The sequence below is a fragment of the Crotalus tigris genome, unplaced genomic scaffold, assembly GCF_016545835.1.
Source record: "Crotalus tigris isolate CLP2741 ecotype Arizona unplaced genomic scaffold, ASM1654583v1 scf7180000024461.5605484, whole genome shotgun sequence".
Taxonomy (NCBI): domain Eukaryota; kingdom Metazoa; phylum Chordata; class Lepidosauria; order Squamata; family Viperidae; genus Crotalus; species Crotalus tigris.
This window is the reverse complement of record NW_024100632.1, coordinates 1123179-1145406: the sequence shown is the minus strand read 5'-3', so window position 1 is coordinate 1145406 and position 22228 is coordinate 1123179. Positions and strand designations below refer to the sequence as shown.

General features: G+C 43.5%; 1 long non-coding RNA gene across 1 annotated transcript in view; it reads left to right on the top strand.

Annotated features, from left to right (window-relative positions):
• LOC120303187 overlaps positions 1-9010 on the top strand; it is a 41362-nt gene extending 32352 nt beyond the window's left edge. Inside the window, exon 4 of the long non-coding RNA XR_005555367.1 lies at positions 7317-9010. This is a non-coding gene — a long non-coding RNA (uncharacterized LOC120303187). The remainder of the gene's footprint in view (positions 1-7316) is intronic.
• Positions 9011-22228: the final 13218 nt, after the last annotated feature.

The following is a 22228-nucleotide window of genomic DNA, read 5'->3' as shown; positions in this document are numbered from 1 at the left end:
AGCTTTCCCGTGTCTTTTGTGATTTTTTTCTTTGTCCTTTATGACCTTCCTCCGAAAAGAAGTTTCAGAATTATGAGCCGTTCATTTGTCAATTTATCTGTGTGCATCAGTCAGGTAGCTCCCAGCCAGGCAAGGAGTAGGAGTCAAGCAGGGAACTAGCCTTGAGTCCTTGCACAGCTACAAGAAACATGAAACTTTGGGGCTCAGTTGTAAGCCGAGGACTACCTATATCAGGGGTGTCAAACTCAATTTCACTGAGGGCCACATCAGCATTGCAGTTGCCCTGGGGGTGGGTGGGTGGGGGTGGCCAGAGTGGGTGCAGCCTACTGGGTGGGCGTGGATGGAGTGGGTGTGGCCTACTGGCTGGGCATGCCCAGTTCTACATCATTCGCGTCAAGGGTGCCTATGGGGGCCTGGGCAGGAGTGGGACAGATCTGAAGGTCTCCGGCAGAAGGGGGTGGGACTAGGGCAAGTGCCAAGGCATGGTCCACCGGGGCAAGTGCCAAGATGGCCACCACAAAATTGTACAGTGGCTCCCAGCCGGCCAGGGCCAGGGCCAGGGCCAAGGCAGCGGGGGCCGTTTCCTCACTGTTTCCAGGATGGCTTCGCGGGCCACATGAAACCACTTCGCATCTGGCTCCCAGGCCTTGTGTTTGACATGTCTGATCTATATTGTTAATTTGCTACAGGTCTCCGTTTTGATAAGAGAAGTTGTAGTTGGCACTGATTCTCCTGGCAATTTTTAAAGAATGTGGGTGGGAACTGTGACCTAAATACACAGGCCATTTTGGTTTCTCCTTCCCCAGCTGTCCCGCCCAAGAATTTCTGAGAAGACTGAGTCACAGCTTAATTCACCTGAAAACCCAATTCCCACCCTCCATGGTCTCCTTTCCTTGCAGGTTTCCTGCCTGAACAGGTGGATTTTCACACTGTGGTGAGGGCTTCTGTAAGTTGGGTATCAAATTGGGAAACCCAAACCTTCTCTTTGAGTGTGAAAGTTTGGTGGGGAGCAGGGCTTGGCAGAGGTCCTCTTGGTTCGGAAGGGGTGTGTGTTTGTGTGGGTATGTGGTGTATGTGTGTGATATCTTTAAAAGGAGCCAGTCCAAATTTTTTCAGTGTAAAGGGCAATCTAGGAGACCTGGTCTGTGCCCATTCTTGTTCTGCTCCTTCAAAGGCATCTGTTTTGTTTTGTTTTCCCTGGTCCTTAGCAACCCTGCTTGCATTCTCATCTGTCATCTCTTCACTGTCTCTATCGCCATGGAAGGGGAACTTGACTGAATGAGGACTGGCAAAAACAGACTGAAGCAAAACTTGGCTGTCCAGATCCTTTTCACACAACTCTCTATTCAGCCCGGAGTGGCCCTTAGTGCACAAATAGAATGGAGTGGAGTGGAATGGAATGGAATGGAATAAAATAGAAATAGAATAGAATAGAATAGAATAGAATAGAATAGAATAGAATAGAATAGAATAGAATAGAATAACAATTGATAGAATCGAATAGAAGAATGGAACAAGATGTTTACAAGATGTGGAATGGAATAGAATAGAATAGAACAGAACAGAACAGAACAGAACAGAATAGAACAGAACAGAATAGAATAGAATAACAATTGATAGAATTGAATAGAAGAATGGAACAAGATGTTTACAAGATGTGGAATGGAATAGAATAGAATAGAATAGAATAGAATAGAATAGAATAGAATAGAATAGAATAGAATGAGCACCAAGGACCTCCCATTTCAACCCTGAACTATAAATATTCCCCTTTATTGGTAGTAGGATTTACTAAACAACAACAAAAGTTCTACAGCCTGATTTTTTTAAAAATCCCTGCTCTAGAAGATTAGCCCTTTGCATTCCCCTCCCCCCCTTTTTTTTTTGAACCTAGAAATTCCAATGCTAATTTCAGGTGGGAATACGAAGTGCTTCCATATTTCATGCTGGCCAGTCAAGCCATATCCTTTAAATCAATGTTTCTCAATCTCGGCCTCTTTAAAGTAGGTGGAGTTCTGAGAATTGAATTCCACCCTATTTCTAGGTGCCAAAAGGTTGAGAAATATGGATCTGAATACTACTACACACTTCCCAACTCAATAGTCTACGGGCACTGGACCTGTTTAGATTTTTTAGCAATTTATCGTTGAAGGTTTGGGTGATAATTATCTTTTTAATTATGTTTCATAAAAGGGACAGGTTTCTCTTTAGCTTGTTTGGGATTTGGCCATTGGGAATGAGAGTTTCTCAGAATTTATTCACACCTGCAGGAAGGATCTTGTTGACTGCGATCAGGTCCCCAAATCCTTACAGCTTTCCCTGCCTATGTGCTCTTGGTTGGGGCCTTCCTTCCCATTATTGTCTTGCTTTCATTTTCTCTTTTGCCTTGCTCCATTTTCTCCCTTATCCGGCATCCGTTTTAACTCAGATCCTTCCTCCCAGTACAAAACAACTGGGAAAGGACTCTTCCATTCAACTCTGCCCTCCTTTCTTTTACACCAGTGGTTCTCCACCTGTGGGTCGGGACCCCATTTGGAGTCGAATGACCATTTCACGGGGGTCGCCAAACAACGCAGTCCGCCATTTTTTCCCCTTTTCCTTAGCTGTGCTACTCCCTTTTATTCTATTGGCTTTTGAAAGCCAATAGAGTAGACTCTCTTGAATAGAGTCTAATTCTATTGGCTTTCAAAAGCCAATAGGAATTGTCCAGGCTGTCTCTGCCTTGCTGAGCCCGCCAAAAGTCCCATTCTGCAAACGGTGCTGCACTAGTTGAGTAGTCCTCGACTTACGACCGGTTGGGGGTCGCGGCATTAAAAAGGTTGAGAAACACTGTTTTACACCTTCCCCAGACCTTTACGAATCCTTTCCTGCCCAGTTCTCTCTTGAGCCCTCTCTACCTTGCCCACTCCTCCAGCTTTGATGACTTCTCATCTCCGGCATTCCCAGGCCAGGGTGGGCTCCTTCCAGGCCTTCAGGCCAATATGACTTCCATCTATTTTAATCTGAAGAGCGGTCAATGGGAGAGACTCCCCCTCCCCTTTCTCCCCTCCCTCCCCCCCTCATCTAAAGCTACAGCCAGGCCCTGATTGAATTGCCTTGTGAACCTCCACCCCTCCCTTGCCCACCTCTGCTTCGTAGTCGCCCTTGGCCTTTCCCCACAATGTCCTTGGGACTCTTGTAAATTTCATTTTGAAAGCTGGCTGGGGGAAATCAGCTTCTGGCTGCTGCGTTTTACGGATGGAGCACTGAGGCTAGGAGTGAGGCAGTCGATGCCTCCCCCCGGGAGTCAAGTCAATGCATCACGTTTGCATCTGAAAGGCGGTTCTGTGAAATAAATGAGACTGATTTCCGAGGACATTTATTTGATTTGCCATGGGGAGGAGTGGGAGGAGGGGAAGCAAGACCCTTGCTCTCCGCCTGGCCCTGAAGAATGAGGCAGGGTTAACAGAAATCTAACAGAATAACAGAAGGGACCTTGAAGGTCACCTAGTCCAACTTCCTGCTCAATCAGGAGACCCTCTACCATTTCAGACAAATGGTTATCCAGTCTCTTCTGGAAAACTTCCAGGGATGGAGCATCCACAGCTTCTGAAGGCAGGCTGCTCCACTGATGAATTGTTCTTGATTAATGGGTTAACCCATGATTCTTCCATTTTTATTTTTTTTTTTGAACATCCTGGCGGATTGATCCAGGGCTAGAAGCTTTCAGATGTGGGCTGCCAAAATCTGGACATCCACCAGAAGGCAGAGCAGAAGTACAGAAAGATCACTTTTCCTGGAGTATCAAGCTAAGGAAGACTTTGTGGAATGGAATGGTGGATGGATGGGAGGAATGGAAGGATTGATGTCCCAAGAGCATGACATCAGGCACAAGAAATCAGGAACCAGGGTTATTCAAATGAGTACAAGTTTAGTCTTTGCAAGAATCTGAACTACTAATGGTCAAAGCAAATTGGCGGTAGATAAGAGTCAACGGAATTCAAGGAGGGCTGGGCTTAGGTCTCTTGTGGGCACGAAGGGACTCAAGACTAATGACACGTTTGACCCCTCGCTCAGGACCCTATACCATAACAGAATAATAGAGCTGGAAGGGACCTTGGAGGTCTTCTAGTCCAACCCCTTGTTCGAGCAGGAAACCCTATATCATTTCAGATAAGTGACTGTCCAATATCTTCTTGAAGACCTCCAGTGATGCAGCACCCACAACTTCTGGAGGCAAGTCGTTCCACTGGTTGATTGTCCTCACTGTCAGGAAATTTTTCCTTACTTCTAGGTTGCTTCTCTCCTTGATGAGTTTCCATCCATTGTTTCTTGTCCTGCCTTCAGGCGCTTTGGAGAAGAGGTGGACCCCCGTCTTCTTTGTGGCAACCCCTCAGATATGGAAACACTGCTATCATGTCATCCCTAGTCGGTCTTTTCACTAGACTAGACATACCCAATTCCTGCCACCATTCCTTATACGTTTTAGCCTCCAGTCTCCTGATCATCTTCGTTGCTCTTCTCTGCACTCTTTCTAGAATCACAAAATCTTTTTTATATCGTGGCAACCAAAACTGGATGCAATATTCCAAGTGTGGCCTTACCAGGGCATTATAAAGCTCTGGAGCTTTTGCATCTGGACTGGCAATATACATTAAAGCAAGAATAGTCTTTGATGGAAGGAGGAAAAGGCTTAATTGTTTTACTGAGCTTGAGGTGGTAACAGTAAGTCGGGTGCTAGCATCTCCAGCCAAAATAATTTTAAGCTGGGGAACTCACTGCCACCAGATGCATAGAGTACCAACTGAGGTGGCGGTTTAAATGGTGGAGATAAAATGAGTGAGGCTATTTAGTTTAGTGGGCTGTTTACAGAGGTGGCGTGATTTGAAAACCAAGTGCTCTTAAGCAACCTTGCCATGGCTGAATGTGAAGTTTCCAGATGTGTCACGTTGGCAGCTGTGTGACATTTTGCGCCTCCTAGAATTCCACAAAGAGGGAAGATGGAATCTTTCTCACATCCTCACCTCTTGGTGACTAAGTCTGTCTTGGAATAAAGGGAGGCTTAAAAATGAATGTAGCCTAGCCTGACCTTAAGAAATCAGCCTTCTTCTGAAAAATAGCCCAACTGGGCTTCCCCTGCAGCCCATTTTAGATTTGAGTTTTCATTTTGGTTTTGTTTTAAAGGCTGCTTTGACAATGCATTGTTATTGTGTTATTCTGGTTGAGTCTGAGGATCAGGACTTGGCAACTGTCTGCATTTATAGCTGCCTTCTATTAGGAAAAAAAACTTTAGTAAGAAAAACCATTCTATAATAAAATTGACACTCTTAACCCTTCCTTTTATCCTCCCTCCCCTTGTCCTTTTTTCTTTCATTCCTTCTCTCCCTCCTTCTCTTCCTTCCCTTCTTTATCCTTCCCTTCCCTTCTTCCTCCATCTCCCCTTCCTTCCTTCCTTCCTTCCTTCCTTCCTTCCTTCCTTCCTTCCTTCCTTCCTTCCTTCCTTCCTTCCTTCCTTCCTTCCTCTTTCTTTCTTTCTTTCTTTCTTTCTTTCTTTCTTTCTTTCTTTCTTTCTTTCTTTCTTTCTTTTTTTCTTCCCTCCCTCCCTCCCTGTTATGTATTCACATGCATTTCTTTATGCCCTCTTTCTCTCTTATAATTCTCATTTTCTCTCTTCCCCCCCCCCCCATGCTCCTTTTCTCTTACTCTCTCCCAGTTCATTCCCACGTTAAGCCAATGGCTTCCCACCCTCCCTCTTTTGACTTCACTCAGCGTGGGGTTGAAATGGGTTGCCAGATCTTTTCAATTTAATCTAGTTTATAGAACTAAATGTGTGTATCTTTTTAAATGGTTGCTGGCTGTCTTATTCGCTTTATTTATTTATTTTACAGAATGCATACGCCAATCACTCCTAAATGGCTCTGGGTAGCTTACAACATAAATAGGTAAACTTTTAAAAAGCAGCAGAACAAATCCCCAGAAACTAAAACCGGCAGCCTAATTCCCTTAAAAGGTTAACTAAAACCTAAAAAACATACCTGAAATTGTAAATATATATATATATATATATATATATATAGGTCTTTGGTTGTTCGGGTTTTCTCCCGCGTAAAATTGGAAGATGATGAATGAGACTTCATCGAAACGTCGCCAAGACACTTCCAATTTTACGCGGGAGAAAACCCGAACAACCAAAGACCTACATACAAACACCCGCGAAAACCTCAGAAAACACACATACACACACACACACACACACACACACACACACACACATATATATATATACACACACACACACACACACACACACACACATATATATATATATATATCGCTCACTTTTACAATGCTCCTGAATGTCTGATGAACATTTTATTGGAAAAATAATTGAAATAATAACAATGGTTTATTATTAGTGGATCCTGCACTGAGCAAGAGTTTGATTAGGTAGCTGAGATACCTTCAACCTCTCTGATTCTGTAATTCTAATAACAATAACAGGCTGGCTGGGGAATTCTGGGAGTTGAAGTCCACCTGTCTTAAAGTCGCCAAGGGAGAAAATCACTGCTACAGCTCATTTCCCCGTTTATTAAATTTCTTCTTCATTTACTACTCCCAAAAATAAATTCAGGATTTTGTGCTGCCCCAGCCCAGTAAGAATAAGAAAAGGAGGGTCATTGTAAGCGGGAAGCCACTTTCGTAACTTGGAAAATGCAACCCATCTTTGCGCACAAAGAGAGCAATTGCTTAAACCTTTGTCAGATCAGACTGAATTAAAGATGCATAACAAATTCTTCTTCTTCTTCTTCTTCTTCTTCTTCTTCTTCTTCTTCTTCTTCTTCTTCTTCTTCTTCTTCTTCTTCTTCTTCTTCTTCTTCTTCTTCTTCTCCTCCTCCTTCTCCTTCTCCTTCTTCTTTCTTTCTTCTTTCTTCTCTCTATTTTATTTTCATTTCTTGCCCTGGATGGAAACAGCATCACACAAATTTGAGATCCTTGGGTAAACATAGGAAGAATTGGTGGGGTGGAGGACACATTTTCTCATGCCCTCATAAATATCCTGGCAATCTTAGACTCGCCCAGGTCCCTTCTGTGAAAATGATCCGCCTTGAGCCAAGAATCCAACTTTTGATGTAGGAATTGTTGTTCTATCCCACAGACTTAAAAAGAAGAATAGGGCCGTAGAGTTGACATCAATCAAGGTTGAGTCTAGGGAAGGATAAGGATAGAATATCAGAGAGGTGACCAAGCGTAGCACATGATTCAAATCAAGTCCACATTGATTAATTGGGTTCAGTTGGAGTTTTCTGGATCATAACAACTGTTGTTCTCCCTCACAGGAGATCAACGGCCTTTGAAAGAGAAGTTCTCATCTTCCATGCTGCCCCCACCAAAGTATGCGGCAACATCAAGACAATCACGTTGTATGAACTCTTAAAGGCTGGGTGGATTTTAGACAAACTCAATTTGCTCAAGATGGCTCAAAGAGTGATTACACAACAATGTTTTCTTCTTCATCAAGGGGTCTTCTAACGCACAGATGCACAGCCACAGTCTTGCCTGCAATCAAAGCCATGTTTTGACATATGGAGAAAATGGGTGGGGTTTTTTTCCCCCTCCATAAAACTGGGTTATGGGAAAGACAGTGACAGGGAAATACTTTTGAAAGATTGAGTTGTTGCCCAGTCTCCCAATGTAGAAACGTAGAGGCAACACATACACACACATATACACACAGAGAGGGAGAGACAAAGAAAGAAAGAGAGAGAGAGAGAGAGAGAGAGAGAGAAAGAGGGAGAGAACGAAAGAGTGAATGAGAGACAGAGACAAAGAGACCAAGACTGAGACAGGGAGAAAGGAAAAAAGAGAGCGAGAGAAAATTAGAAAGAGAGAGAGAGAAAGAGTAAGAGATTATCTGAAAAAAATTGGACGAACGTTGGAATCTTATGCACGAGATAACCTAAATATGAATACAGTGGATCTTTCAGAACCCTTAGCAGAACTGATATTCACATCCTTCAGCCCCAGCTCCAAAGTTTCCAGTTTTCTCTTACCCCCTTTCCATCACTTCTTCCCTCTCCCCACCCCCCACCCCTCTGGTTTGAAAGCTTTTCTAATAGGTAACACTATCTGAAATAAGTGCGTCTGACGTTCAATGGGTGAAGCATAATGAACAACAGAAGTGAAATTTCTGCCTTTCGCCCCCATACATGTGCCACGGTTTTTATAGAGAGCAAGGGGCAGAAGTGACGGCACAGACCTACGGGTGTGCAGGATGTGCGCTGCAGGTTTTATCTCTCTGCGTGTGCCTGCGTGTTGGTATGTGTGTGGGAGAAAGAGAGTTTGGCAAAAAGGTGAAGAGACCTTGAGGAAGGAGTGGTTGGTGATGGTTGGTGCTTTGGGATGGGGGGAAAAAAATGGTCTCCAGTCTTTCCAATGAGGTTGCCCTGCAGATGAACTCAATTAGGAGATGAAATTGATCTTCTTCTGTGTTTAGATCCTGCCGTGTTTGGTAGTTTAATGGTATCTGTTTACACCCAAACAGAGGAGACTGGAGAGGAAGAAGGCCTAAGAGAGAGAAGGAGGGGTGTTTGAAGAAGAAAAAGAACAAATGTCTATGGAGATGCTCAGTCTATCCAGGTCCTGGTTATCCCAAAGGAGCTTTTTTCAGGAGGCAATTGGACTGTCTTGTTTTTCTGTGAAGACGTTTCGCTTCTCATCCCAGAAGCTTCTTCAGCTCTGACTGGATGGTGGATGATGGTCATTGACCAGCTGTCTGCGAGGAATAGAAATCCTTCCCTTCCCCACCGTCCAGCGATTGCAACAATTGAATCAGCACAAAGATATCTTCAAGAGAAATGCAAAAGAAATTCTCAAGCCTACTGAGAAAAAAATATATATAGGAAAACAGAAGCCTTTTTTCCCAGGGAAAGAAAACTTTAGAAGCATTCATCAAAAATATCCAGACTCACATCCAGACTCGGCATTATGTAAACAGAAAAACAGTAAACATATTTATCGATGTCTATTTCTATATGCAGTTCCCATCGCAGACATCTTTGGAGTACCGTGCTGCAAAATTCAAAAAGTGTTCTTTCTTTCTTTTTCTTTTTCTTTTAAAAAAGAATAGTTTTATTAAGATTATAATTGCAATAGTGAAAACTAACATAAGAAAGAAAGAAAGAAAAAAGAAAAAGAAAGAAGGAAGGAAAGAAAGAAAGAAAGAAAGAACAATAGAAACAGCAAAAAGTATAAAGGAAAAGAAATTAAAAAACAGAATAGAAGGAAAGAAAAAAGAAAGAAAAATAAAAACAGAGTAAAGAAAAAGAAAAGTCATTGTACCAGATCATTTTCTTCCCCCCTTTTTTTGCTCCCATCTTCCATTTTTTTTGTAAATTGTCCTTCCCCCCCCCTCTCTGAATAACAGATCTTCTAGTCCAACCCTTTGCTCAAGGCAGGAATACCATATCATACCAGTGGACAAATAGCTGTCCAATGTGTTCTTAAAAACTTTCAGTGTTGGAGCACCTACAACTTCTGGAGGCAAGGAGTTCCGCTGATTAATTGTTCTCACTGTCAGGAAATTTCTCCTTAGTTCTAGATTGGTTCTCTCTTTCTTTAGTTTACATCTCCTCCTCCTCCTCCTCCTCCTCCTCCTCCTCCTCCTCCTCCTCCTCCTCCTCCTCCACCTCCTCCTCCTCCTTCTTCTTCTTCTCTCTCTCTCTCTCTCTCTCTCTCTCTCTCTCTCTCTCATTTTAAAGCCTGTTTCCATCATGTTCCTCCCAGCTATTTGAATGGGGGGGGAGTTACTTCCTTTCCCTTCCCTGCAGATAAATCTCCTTCCTTCTGGCTGATGAACTTGGTTGCCTCCAGAGACTCTGCTGGTGGAACACTTCCTACCTTGCCTGAACTTTCAAACTTTACCCTGCCGCTCCAGTGGAGGGGTGATGCTCAGCACTCCATCAACAAGTGGTACATATGAAAAACAGATAAAAAACACGCACGCAGACATCCCTCTGAGCCTCCCTATTGCAAATGTATTTAGCAGCCCTCAGCAGCTGCTTGTCCTTTCCCCCCCTCCCCTTTTTTTTCTTGTTGCTGTTGCTGTTGAAATTTGCAACTGTACATGAGCCCTGGCAGAGATTTGACCGAAGATGAGTGTCGCCAAGGCAAAGAAGCCATCTGCTTGACGGCTTGATCAAGTTACGGTAATGATTTGCCCAGAATTCAACAGTGACAGTTTCTCTTTACAGATGGAAATTGCTCTGTCTGTCTCTCTGAGATTCCATAGTTCAGTTGTTTCTTTCCAGTTTCCATGCAGCTCCTGTTCATCTCACTCCTAACGTAACTTGTCAAAAACTCAGCTGCCCAACTCTGACCTTGCCTCTAAGACGTGGCCATCCCGTGGTGCGCTGATCTGACTTATCTCCTGACTTTTGCGCTGGAACATAACATGGTGCTTGTTCTCTCTAATTTTCTAGGCCACAGGGAAGTCCGCAATCCCGTAGTATCCTAGGCTTGGAAGAGGTCCTGCGGTGTTCTGGTCCAATCCTCAAACCTTCTCAGACAAAAGGCTGTCTCAGCTTGGTCTGAAAACTTCCAAGGATGGATCTTCCACGCCGTTGAAAAATAAATCTATGAATCTATCGATCTATCAATCTACTAGACAACCCATGACCTGCTGGATCGTCTTTTCAGTTGTGTCATTGTTTCAGAGACATTGAAGCAACAGTTGGATCAAAGTCTCCCTCCATATCTCCTTCTCTCTCTCTCTCTCTCTCTCTCTCTCTCTCTCTCTCTCTCCCTCCCTCCCTCCCTCCCTCCCTCCCTCTCTCTCTCTCTCTCTATATATATATATATATATATATACACACACACGTCTCCCTCTCTGTGTATCTATCTATCTGCCTATCATCTATCTATCTATCTATCTATCTATCTATCTATCTATCTATCTATCTATCTATCTATCTATCTATCTCTATCTCTATCATCTCTCTATCCCAGGATCCAAACAAACAATCCAACAAACAAATGGAATAGAATATCAAAATAATTATAATGCAGAGATATACATTCTTTTTAAAAGAGAAAGAAACAATGACAAAAGTGCTTTAAAAATGTTCCAGTGGGGGGGGGAAACCTCCAAATATAGTATATCATTATAACAGTTACCCCCTAGTCGTCTATGCCAACTTCTCCCTTGCAAATCAGAAACCTAGAGCCCCAAGGTAGTGTGTGCCTGTAGCTGTTTCCTTTCCAAATGGATGGCAATGTCAACTGCCATCTCCACTGGTCCCGTGACTTGACGTTCCTCTTAAGGCAGTGGTTCTCAACCTGTGGGTCGGGACCCCATTTGGGGTCGAATGACCATTTCACGGGGGTCGCCAAACAACACAGTCCGCCATGTTTTCCCCCTTTTCCTTAGCTGTGCTACTCCCTTTTATTCTATTGGCTTTTGAAAGCCAATAGAATAGACTTTCTTGAATAGAGTCTAATTCTATTGGCTTTCAAAAGCCAGTAGGAATTGTCCAGGCTGTCTCTGCCCTGCTGAGCCCACCAAAAGTCCCATTCTGCAAACAGTGCTGCACCAGTTGAGTAGTCCTTGACTTACGACCGGTTGGGGGTCGCAGCATTAAAAAGGTTGAGAACCACTGTCTTAAGGAAATGCAGAAGAAACCCCCCCCCAACCTTTTTATGAATAGAAACACCTCCTGGTTCCCTCAGCTGCTATACTGACTCTAGGCTGGCTCCCATCGGTTGGAATTTCCTGCCAGTGCCACGGTGTGGTTTTTTGACTGCTCTGGAGCTGCAGAGATGTGCTTTAATCTTGAGCCAGCTGGAACCATGCGTTACAGCAGCTCCTTTGCCAGACATCTCACCAGCAAGGAGAATGGCCCTCCCTATTCTGCCTCCCTTCCCGCCCTCCCCCCACTCCTTCAAAGCTGGGCTCTGCGTTAAATAAAATGTAATCCCTCTGTTCTTCCTTTCTTCCAGAAAGGAAAAATATTGTGGGTTACCCCAAAACGTCCGGAGTTCTGGAGGCAGCAGGGTGGCTGAACCTAAAAAGGGGTCTTCCTTGGACTCAGCACTGGATAAAGCATGGGATAACTTAAGAGGATGGCTTAAGGATATGCTTGAGGAGGAGCGGTTGAAAGATCTTGAGATGTTTGCTTTGGAGAAATGAAGGCCAATGTTCATGTTCATAAAAAGTACCCTAGAGAAGATCATAGACTCACAGGGCTGGATGGGATCCTGAAGGTCTTCTAGTCTAGGCAGGAGTGCTTATATCATTTTGGACAAATAGTTGACCAATCTTGTCTTGAAAGCCTCCAATGATGGAGCACCCACAACTTCTGGAGGCAAGCGGTTCCATTGCTTAATAATTTTCATTGTCAGGAAATTCCTCCTTATTCCAGGTTGGACCTCCCTCCGAGGAACGTCCAGGTTGATTCTCTCCTTGATTAGTTTCCATCCATTGTTTCTTGTCCTGAGCTCTGGTGCTTGGAGAATAAATTGACCCCTCCCTCTTCCCTATGACAGACCTTCAAGTATTGATCAGGAACTTTTTCCGTTGCTGCGGCAGCTAGATCTAGAAACCATACGGACTCCTGAAAGCTATTTAGATTTGATTTAAGATGTTTCTTGACTGTAGGATCGGTTCAACAGCACAACAGATTCCTTATGGAGGTTGTGGATTCTCCACCTCTGAAGGCTTTCAAGAAATGGTGGGACCACCAGTTCTCAAGACTAGATTACAGATGATTGATGTGGCAGAGATTGTAAATGATTCTTGGGGTTACTTCAAACTCCATAGTTCTGGGATTGTGTGATTCTATAAAGAACCACGCAGGCTAAGTCAAAGGCTGTCAAATTCACAGGCACACCTCTTTCCATCTTCCTAGTGAGTCTTTGTACATAGGTAGGAAGACACCTCACCCAACTGGGGTTCCCCAGCAGTGAGTACGGAAAGGCATAGCGCTTTCAAAGCTGGGGGTGATTCAGAAAATTCAGCCTCTTTCTGGAGACAACTTGGAGGTCGGTCTGACGTTTGGTCTACCTCAGTGTTTCCCAAACTTGACAATTTTAAGGCATGTGGACTTCAACTCCCAGAATTCAACAGCCAGAGTTGCTGGCTGTGGAATTCTGGGAGTTGAAGTCCTCATGCCTTAAAATTGTCAAGTTTGGGAAACACTGGTCTACCTTAAGGTGACAGCTTGAAAGCGCTCAAGTCGTTCCCCCTTGGATTGAGCTGTAGCTTCTGTTGTTGTTGTCCTGAATCCAGCCAGACAACTTTGAACTATGACCTGTTAATGTTTTGGCAGCTCAAGGGCCACCAGGTGAAGGAGAACAGTTCGAACAAGTGTTTTATGACAGTCATTCTCCTGCTCGGAAAGGCTAGGATTGAGAAATATCGGAGGTCACATTTAGAGAAGGTGTCAATTTCCTTCCTCAGGTGTTTTCCTCCAAAATATCCTTCTGAAGCAGTTGGCTGTCCACGAGGTAGAGTCCTCTGTTTGAGGGGAATTTCCCTAGCAGCAAATCTACCCAGCTTTACTTCTGCATGGCAGGTCCAGAAGATCATGAGAAGATCAGAGGTCGTCAGCTTGATCTCATTCTCTGACCCTATTTTGGAAGACGGTAGATCAGGCCTTCGTAAATGTGTGGAAGCACAAGGAGTTTTGGTCTCTGTTGTTCTACAAAAGAGGAATAGGGGTAATACTTGACTTACCACCAGTTGGTGGGATTCAGCCAGTTCACCAACTTGTCATATTTACAGTATAAGGACATCTCAAAATTCAGCAGGGAACAACCTCTCTCGCCTCCTGTTTGGACCTTAAAATCCTGTGGTTTCCCCCCCCCCTTTCCACCTACATAGGGTGACTTTCTTAGCTGAACCCCAAGTTCAAGAGAGTTATGGTCTTCATAATTTGTTTTATAAAAATAGCAAGAGCCTTGATCCTTGGACTGCAGTACAAAATCATGTTGGCCACATTGCTATTAGAATCGGGGGCAGATGTCTATTTTTAAGGGGGGGCATATAGTATTGCATTTTTTTAATCACCCCCTCCATGGAAGAGAGAGAGAGAGAGAGAGAAAGGGAGAGAGAGAGAGAGGAGAGAGAGAGAGAGAGAGAGAGAGAGAGAGAGAGAGAGAACTTCTGAAGGATAAAACATCCGCAATTGCTAGTTCAGACATAATTCTCTGGAACTTTGCTCTCTGTTTTTCACCCCACAACGAGATAAAGTCATTCATTGTTTGGCTTGGCTGACTATAAACTTATGTTGCCGACAGCAAGCTTTGATCCCTTGCCTATCAGGATGCTGACATTTGACAATATCCCTTCCCCCCCTCCCCCCGTCCCTCTTACTGCCAGACTCAGTCTCCATTATAAAAAGTGCTGTGTTTTTCCTTGCTGAGGAAGCAGACCAGCTTAGATTCCTTTCCAAAGTCATTTGATGCTCTCTTCCTAATCAGCCTGCAAATTAGATTTGGAAACGAAGCTGGCTAGCCGTTCTCTTAATGGGCAGGAAGCAAGGCCCTTCCTCAGCGCAGGGTGGGCTTCTTTCATTTTTGCAGCCCACCGACCGGCCCGAGATCGGGAAAGAAGGGTGCCCTCTTTTGAATCAGGGTTGTTACAAAGGAGTCAGGATGCCAGGATGTGAGTATGTAAGTGTAAGGCTCTTTTGGGAGAAGATGACCACCCGGGGCGAAGCATAAGTTGGGTCACCAGAAGCGTGTGCTTCCACCAAAGGAAAATAAAAGATCAAGAAGGAAAGGAAGGAACATTTTGGAAGAAAATGAAATCTTGCTGGAGGGGGGGATGAGGCCTTTTATGGTCCGTTCCCTTTTTTTTGCATCCCCCAAAATCGATCAACATGCAAGCTACGTAGGGTGGTATTTATCTGAGCAAGATTCGAGCAGTCCTGATGCAAGGGTTAAACATTTTATTTATTTAAAACATTTATAGAGCTGCCCATTTTTCCATCTTCTCTTCTCTTCTCTTCTCTTCTCTTCTCTTCTCTTCTCTTCTCTTCTCTTCTTCCATTCCATCTTTATTCTATTCTATTCTATTCTATTCTGTTCTGTTCTGTTCTATTCTATTCTGTTCTGTTCTGTTCTAGTCTATCATTCCATCCCATCTTTATTCTATTCTATTCTATTCTATTCTATTCCATTCCATTCCATTCCATTCCATTCCATTCCATTATTATCCCATCCCATCCCATCTATCCAACTACCATAATCAAGGAGAGAAGCAACCTAGAACTAAGGAGAAATTTCCTAACAGTGAAGACAATTAACCAGTCGAACAGAAGTTGCCTTCAGAAGTTGTGGGTGCTCTTAACACTGGAAGCTTTTAAGAAGTGACCGGATAGTCACTTGTCAGAAATGGTGTAGGGTTTCCTGTTTCGGCAGGGGTTTGGACTGGAAGACCTCCCTCCCAATTTGTTATTTTGTTATACTCCATACTACTTTCTATCTGACCTTTCTGTTGGTTAGAACATATCTATTAGTTGTAGGTCCAAATGTTTTTCCTTATTAACCAAAGCACATTGAGGTCCAAGGGGGAAAAAAATTGAAAGCCGTGATGGCTGAAATCATAGATTTTGGCACCCACAAGCACCCGTAAAGATTTGAGACATGAATTAACAGTGTTCATCTTTTTCTTTTTTTTTTCTTTTTAACAAAAAAAGAAAAAAAAATCCGTCTTCCTCTGTTCTTTCACTGGATCCAAATATTTTTTTTTTCTTTGAAGTGACGCCAGATCTTACAATGGACCGAGGACTTCAACTGTCAGCTTCATCTGAAAAAGAAACATCAGAAGCACCTCTTCATGGTCCTAGACCAGATCCATCCAGTCCTATTTGCATAGCTCTTGGACAGGAACTTTTTTTTTTTTTTTTGCAAATGGCCTTTGATCTCTAAAACCCTTGTTGTTTCCATGGCAATGAGTATAGGCAGCACAATTATGAATGAGAGCTATTGTCCGCAAATCTCTAGCACACTCCTTCACCAAATTACAGGCATTTATTCTGGAGAGCAGAAGTTTGACTACCTTGATGTAGAAATATTATTTTTTTTGGGGGGGTCTCTCTCTCTCTCTCTCTCTCTCTGTGTATACGTTATTTATTTATTCATTGGCCTGTTTTTCAGCGGTCCGTACCATTTTGAAAGGCATGTAGTCCTCCACTTACAATCCCGGTTTTGAGTCCAACATTTCTCTCGCTAAGCGAAACACTAGTTAAGGGAGTTTTGCCCCATTTGTGTCACCTTCCTTGGCCCAACGGTTAAGTGTGCAGTTGTCAAGCTAGTCACATGGTTGTTAAATGAGTCTGCTTTCTCCCCCTTGGACTTTGCGTGTCAGGAGGTCGCAAAAGGGCATCACGTGACCCCCCAGGATGCTGCGACTGTCATCAAAACAAGTCAGTGGCCAAGCGGCTGAATTTTGATCACTGTCATCGTGGGGGATGCTGCAATGGTTGCCAAGTGTAAAAAACAGTCCTAAGTCACTTTTTTTCAGTGCTGTCGTAACTTGGAACAATCACTAAATGGATGGATGAAACTCATGGACTACCTGTAATAGGTCAACATTCCAGACTGGCCTTGAAAACCACCCTTCCCGCTTAAAATACCCAGGGCCGACTACAATACAAAAGGTTATAAAAACAAGAAATCAAGGGTTACCAATGGGAAAAAAATCTCAAAGGTTTCTTGGGAAAATAAAACTATATATTGAATTTATTTCGTTCACCGAGGAGCAGAAGTATTTCAAAACAATGGGGCAACCGTGGAGAAGAGCCCGGTGCTTGTAAGGCCAACGGTCACTTACCGAAGTGGAATTTAGACGGAGTTCCTGCTTGAAGATTTCAGCCACAAAGAGTGGATAATGAATGAAAAGACTTTCAACCAACCCTTGAATCTGAATGTTGATTCAAACCAAACTATAAGGGACTTGCACTGTTTTCAAAAGCTGCACAAACTTCAGCGGGCCAAATTATGTTCAACTGGCAGAGCAGAGAGAGTGAAAATTACTAAGAAACCCTTGATTTTTGCTCAAGAAAAAGAAGGAAGGAAAGGAGGGAGGGAAGTACAGAGGAAGAAAGGAAGGATCAAAGGAAAGAAGGAGGGATAGAAGGAAGGAAGGAAGGAAGGAAGGAAGGAAGGAAGGAAGGAAGGAAGGAAGGAAGGAAGGAAGGAAGGAAGGAAAGGCAGGAAGGCAGGAAGGATAGAAGGAAGGAAAGATAGAAGGAAGGAAGAAAGGAACAAGGAAGGAAGGATAGGAAAGAAGGAGGGATAGGAAGGAAGGAAGGAAGGAACAATGAAGGAAGGATAGAAGGAATGAAGGAAGGATAGGAAGGAAGGAAGGAAGGAAGGAATGAAGGAAATGCAGGATGGAAGGATGGAAGGGAAGGAAGGAAGGAAGGAAGAAGGAAGGAAGTATAGAAGGAAAGAAGGAAGGAAAGACAGACTATAGATGCTTTCATGTGCTTAATGGAGCCACACTTCTCTTTGCAACCAGAACTAATAAAAAACTATTTGAAAGTTTAGTTTCTCAAAATGCAAACTTGTAAATCAATTACTCCCCTCTTCAGAGGCTTAGTTGATCTAAAGTGAGAGGGACCCAAATCCGCACCCACAAACATACAGTGAAATGAGATGGGGGGAAACCAGCGAATGATCAAACCCCTCATATTTCTCCCCCCCCCTTAACCTTCTTCTCTGCGGACCTCAATGAGAAGAAGTTGAAGACTGCAAAAAGGATGTACAGATTAGAGCTGAGCAGGGTAGGTGGTGGTGGTGGGGGAGAAAGGACGCAGAGAGACTTGTTTTTTATGCCATGTGACTTTGTGACCTACTCACCCAAACTCCTGGACAGGAACAGAAGGGGCCATTCAGAAGCAAGCTGGATTGTATCTTGGGGGCAAGAAGAGTATGAAAAGGAAAGTTTTGACAGGTGAAATGACCTTAATATAATTAACCCTCTTCCTCCAAATAAAGCCATATTCTTCACTCAGGTCTTGGTTTCCGCCCTTCACCCCTCCTGTTGGAGTAATGCAATCCAACACAACCGGACACAATGGAACGAAGGCTTCCTTTGCAATTGGAATGCACTTGGGGTTTCCTCACCCTTTGACATTCCCCCCCTTCTTGTCTACCATTGTGTAGACACACATAGGCGCACACACACTCCAATTGAAAGGCAGACTTCGGTAGATATGGCTATTGATCCTCCACAATGTTTTCTTAAGGAGGGAGCTGAAGGAACACACATTCCCCCCCCCTTCCTCCTTCGCTTCCCCATAATCGCGTGATTTGGCCTGGTAGCCCAATCTGTCTTGATGAACCTTGGGACACAGATGTCAATAAGAATTAGATTGTCCTGGGGAGCTGGTCACTTAGGGCTCCAGTTGGCCGTCTGCGGTGAGCACCCCCAAGTCCTCGGAGCTCTGATCTCAAATCAGGTTTGGCAGCAGCAATGAAAAGACATTGAATAATAACATTACTGGGGTGATGGGAGATCAGGAGGAAAACCTTCTTCAAACAATGCACAGGAGAAGCGGAGAGTTGTGTATGCGTGTGTGTGTGTGAGACCAAAAAAACCCCCCAAAAAACACCAGCAAGAATTGGTCCAGATGGAAAACGCTTTGTGGGCAAGAGGCTGAAGTTGGCTGCTGCTTACACAGCAAAGCAGCCTGATCCCCAGCATGCTTTGAAAACAGTTTTCTAAATAAAGGGTAGAGAAGCAGCTCTCTCAATAGGTTGGATTGTATCAATAGAAGGGAATTTTTGTAGCTCAGGGTCCAGCTGCGGGGTCCTTGGTACTAGTTCATTCTGAGCCTTAGTCTTCCTGATTCTGTCTTTGCAGATTTGGGCTATTTGCTGGTATTCTGCTCTAGTAATATGCCCCCTTTTCCATTTTTTTTATACTTGTCCTTTTTGTTCTTCAGTTTGTCAGGAAGCTCTTTGTGCAGCCATGATGGCCTCATCTGTTTTTCTTTCTTCCTGGTATTGCTTTTGTTTGGCCCTTTGTTATCTCATTTTTCAGAGTATCCCAAGATTCCTGTACTGTTTTTCCCTCTAAGATTTCCATCCATGGAATCCTTCCTATTTTCTCTCTCTCTGTTTATTGATGTCATCTCTCTTAAAGTATGAAACATTGTTTGTTCAGTTACCTGGGCCTGCATTATGATGAATTCTAGTATGACATGGTCTCTCTCTCTCCCCCAAAGTTCCCACAACTTCTTTTCCCTTAACTATTTCATCCCTATTAGTAAGAATTAAGTCCAGCATAGCTGACCCTCTAGTTTCCTCCTCCACATTTTGGGAGATAAAGTTGTCAGCTGGGCATGTCAGGAATTTGTTTGATTTCCCACTCCTTGCAGAGTTAGTTTCCCTATTGATGTCAGGCGCTTAGGAAGCAACTGCGAGCATGGTTATTTTCTTGCAGACATTTCATTACCAAACTAGGTAACAACATCAGTGCTGGTAGGGAGTTTGCTTGTCGGAAAATCATAAAGGGGATCACAAGACCCTGGGACACTGCAACAGTCATAAATAATTTTGAATTTTGATGACGAGACACTTGTAAGCATGAACGTCTCTTTTTTCAGTTTTAAGTTCAAACGGTCACTAAACAAACTGTTGGAAGTTCTTCCATTTTGTTGGAACTTTTTGTGTAGATTTGTGGCTTTCGGCAAACTCTGCACCACGCAGGTCAACGCTGACATAATTTGAAAAATCCTTCCAGTATAATCCGTTTGGTAGGTCACCACTACCACCACCCCCTCTTCAAAATTGTAAATATGCAATGGGAAGAAAAATGTCCGATCTAATTAAGACCAGTTGAAATGTATGGAGACTGGATTCTCCCAGTGGGACTGCTCGGGGTTCAAGAGGTTAAAAAGAGGAATGTTCTGTCTAATAACAGAAATCCAGGGCTGCAGGCACGCTTTCTTCATCCGGTATTTAGGGCAAATTAGTTGACAGAGCTGAAGAAACACAAAAGGGAGGGCACCAGTCCTGATGGGAAGGGCAGAAAGGTGTGGAATTTACATTTTTCTGATCACTTGTGTCCCATCTGAGCTGGAAGACCAGAGAAATCATGAAGTAAAAAAAAAAAGAAGCCCACAAAATAAATACAGTATAATTCGGATTGGGGCTACAGATGTCCACCTCTTGTTTAAATTTTACAGAATACAGAATAAGGGATGTGGGAGGTCTTCTTGTCCAATCCTGTACTCAACGGGAGATCTGGCGTATACCCTTCCAGACAAGTATCTATCCAGTCTCTTTTTGAAATCTGCCAGTACTTTTCTTTTCATGGTTTATTCTATTGTTCCATTACTCTGCTACTGTTATAACAGAATAATATAGTTGGAAGGGACCTTGGAGGTCTCCTACTCCAACCCCCTGCTCAGGCAGGAGACCCTAAACCCTTTCAGACAAATGGCTGTCCAATCTCTTCTTGAAAACCTCCAGTGTTGGAGCACCCACAACTTCTAAAGGCAAGCCCTTCCACTGGTTAATTGTTCCCCCTGTTAAGAAGTTTCTTCTTAGTTCCAGGTTGCTTCTCTCCCTGATTAGTTTCCATCCATTGTTTCTTGCGTTCTGATGCTTTGGACCCCCCTCTTCCTTGTGGCAGCCCTTCAGATATTGGAACACTGCTGTTCTGTCACCCCTGGTCCTTCTTTTTATTAGACTAGACACACCCAATGCTTGCAACCCTTCTTCACATGTTTTAGCCTCCAGTCCCCTGATCCTCTTTGTTGCTTTTCCTTGCATTCTTTCCAGAGTTTCAACATCTTTTTTATATCGTGGTAACCAAAAGTGGATGCAGTATTCCAAGTGTGGTCTTACTAAGGCTTTGCATAGGGGTACTAACATCTTCACGTAATTTTGATTCTATCCCTCTATTAATGCAACCTAGTAGGAATATATTAGTAGGAATATATTGGCAGTGAGAACAATTAATCCGTGGAACAACCTGCCTCCAGAAGCTGCGAAGGCTCCAACACTGGAAGTTTTTAATAAGAGACTGGACAGCCATTTGTCTGAAATGGTGTAGGGTTTCCTGCCTGAGCAGGGGGGTTGGACTAGATGACCTCCAAGGTCCCTTTCATCATCATCATCATCACCATCACCACCACCACCACCACCATTATTATTATTATTGTTGTTGTTGTTGTTGCCTTTTTTGGCTACTGCCACACACTGCTGGCTCAAATCTAATTAAGACCAGTTGTTTATTCTGTTGTTCCATTATTTTACTACTGTTATGTTTACACTTCTTTTCATTCCTCTATTTTGATTGTTGCAAGCCTCCCAGTGATGGAGTCCAATCTAATAGGAGGGTAATAAAAACAATTACGAATGAAGTTCAAGAACAGAACATGAGGAGTTGGGAATGGGGGGGGCATTGCTTTCTTTAAATCAGGATGTCAAGACATCAAGGAAGCTAGTAGAAGGATGGAGAGAGAGAAGGAGGGAAAAATTTACAGACCTCCCCCCCCACCACACACACAGGCAAACACATCAAATGAATCCCAGCCATCTGACAACTATTAAATAAGATCAAAAGCACCACCCTATACAATTAACCCCCCCTCCCAAAAAAACCCGGAGTAAAATAGAACGACAAAAGATTCTTTCAACCGAGAAGAAAACATGGAAGAATCAGAAGACGAGTTTCACTGCAATGTAATTGAGTTTGTGTGCAACTCTCATCAGACTAAAATGGGTAGTTTGGGGTTAAACATTCTGTAGACTTTGGGGGTGGGTGGGTGTTTTCAAAACACAAGGGTGTTTTGATAATTCAGAGTGACGATGATGATGATGATGATGGGTGAATCCAGTGAACTCTTCAACTGTTGAGCAAAGTAGGATGAGGTTAACAGAATGACAGAGTTGGAAGAGACCTTGGAGGTCATCTAGTCCAACCCCCTGCTCAGGCAGGAAACCCTATACCATTTCAGACAAATAGCTGTCCAGTCTCTTCTTAAAAACTTCCAGTGTTGAAGCATCCACAACATCCAGAGGCAAGGTGACTCTGAGGGCAGAGATAAACCTCCAAAAACTCTCAGAAAGAGTGTTAATGACCAGATGACTGCAAGGCGTATAAATCCCTCCATTCCCCCACCATTCAGCCAGAGCTGAAGAAGCTTCTTGGAAGGGAAGCGACACGTCTTCAAGGAAAAAGGATGACTGAGAACCTCCATAGACATGTTGAGGGTCAACTAATCAGAGAGGC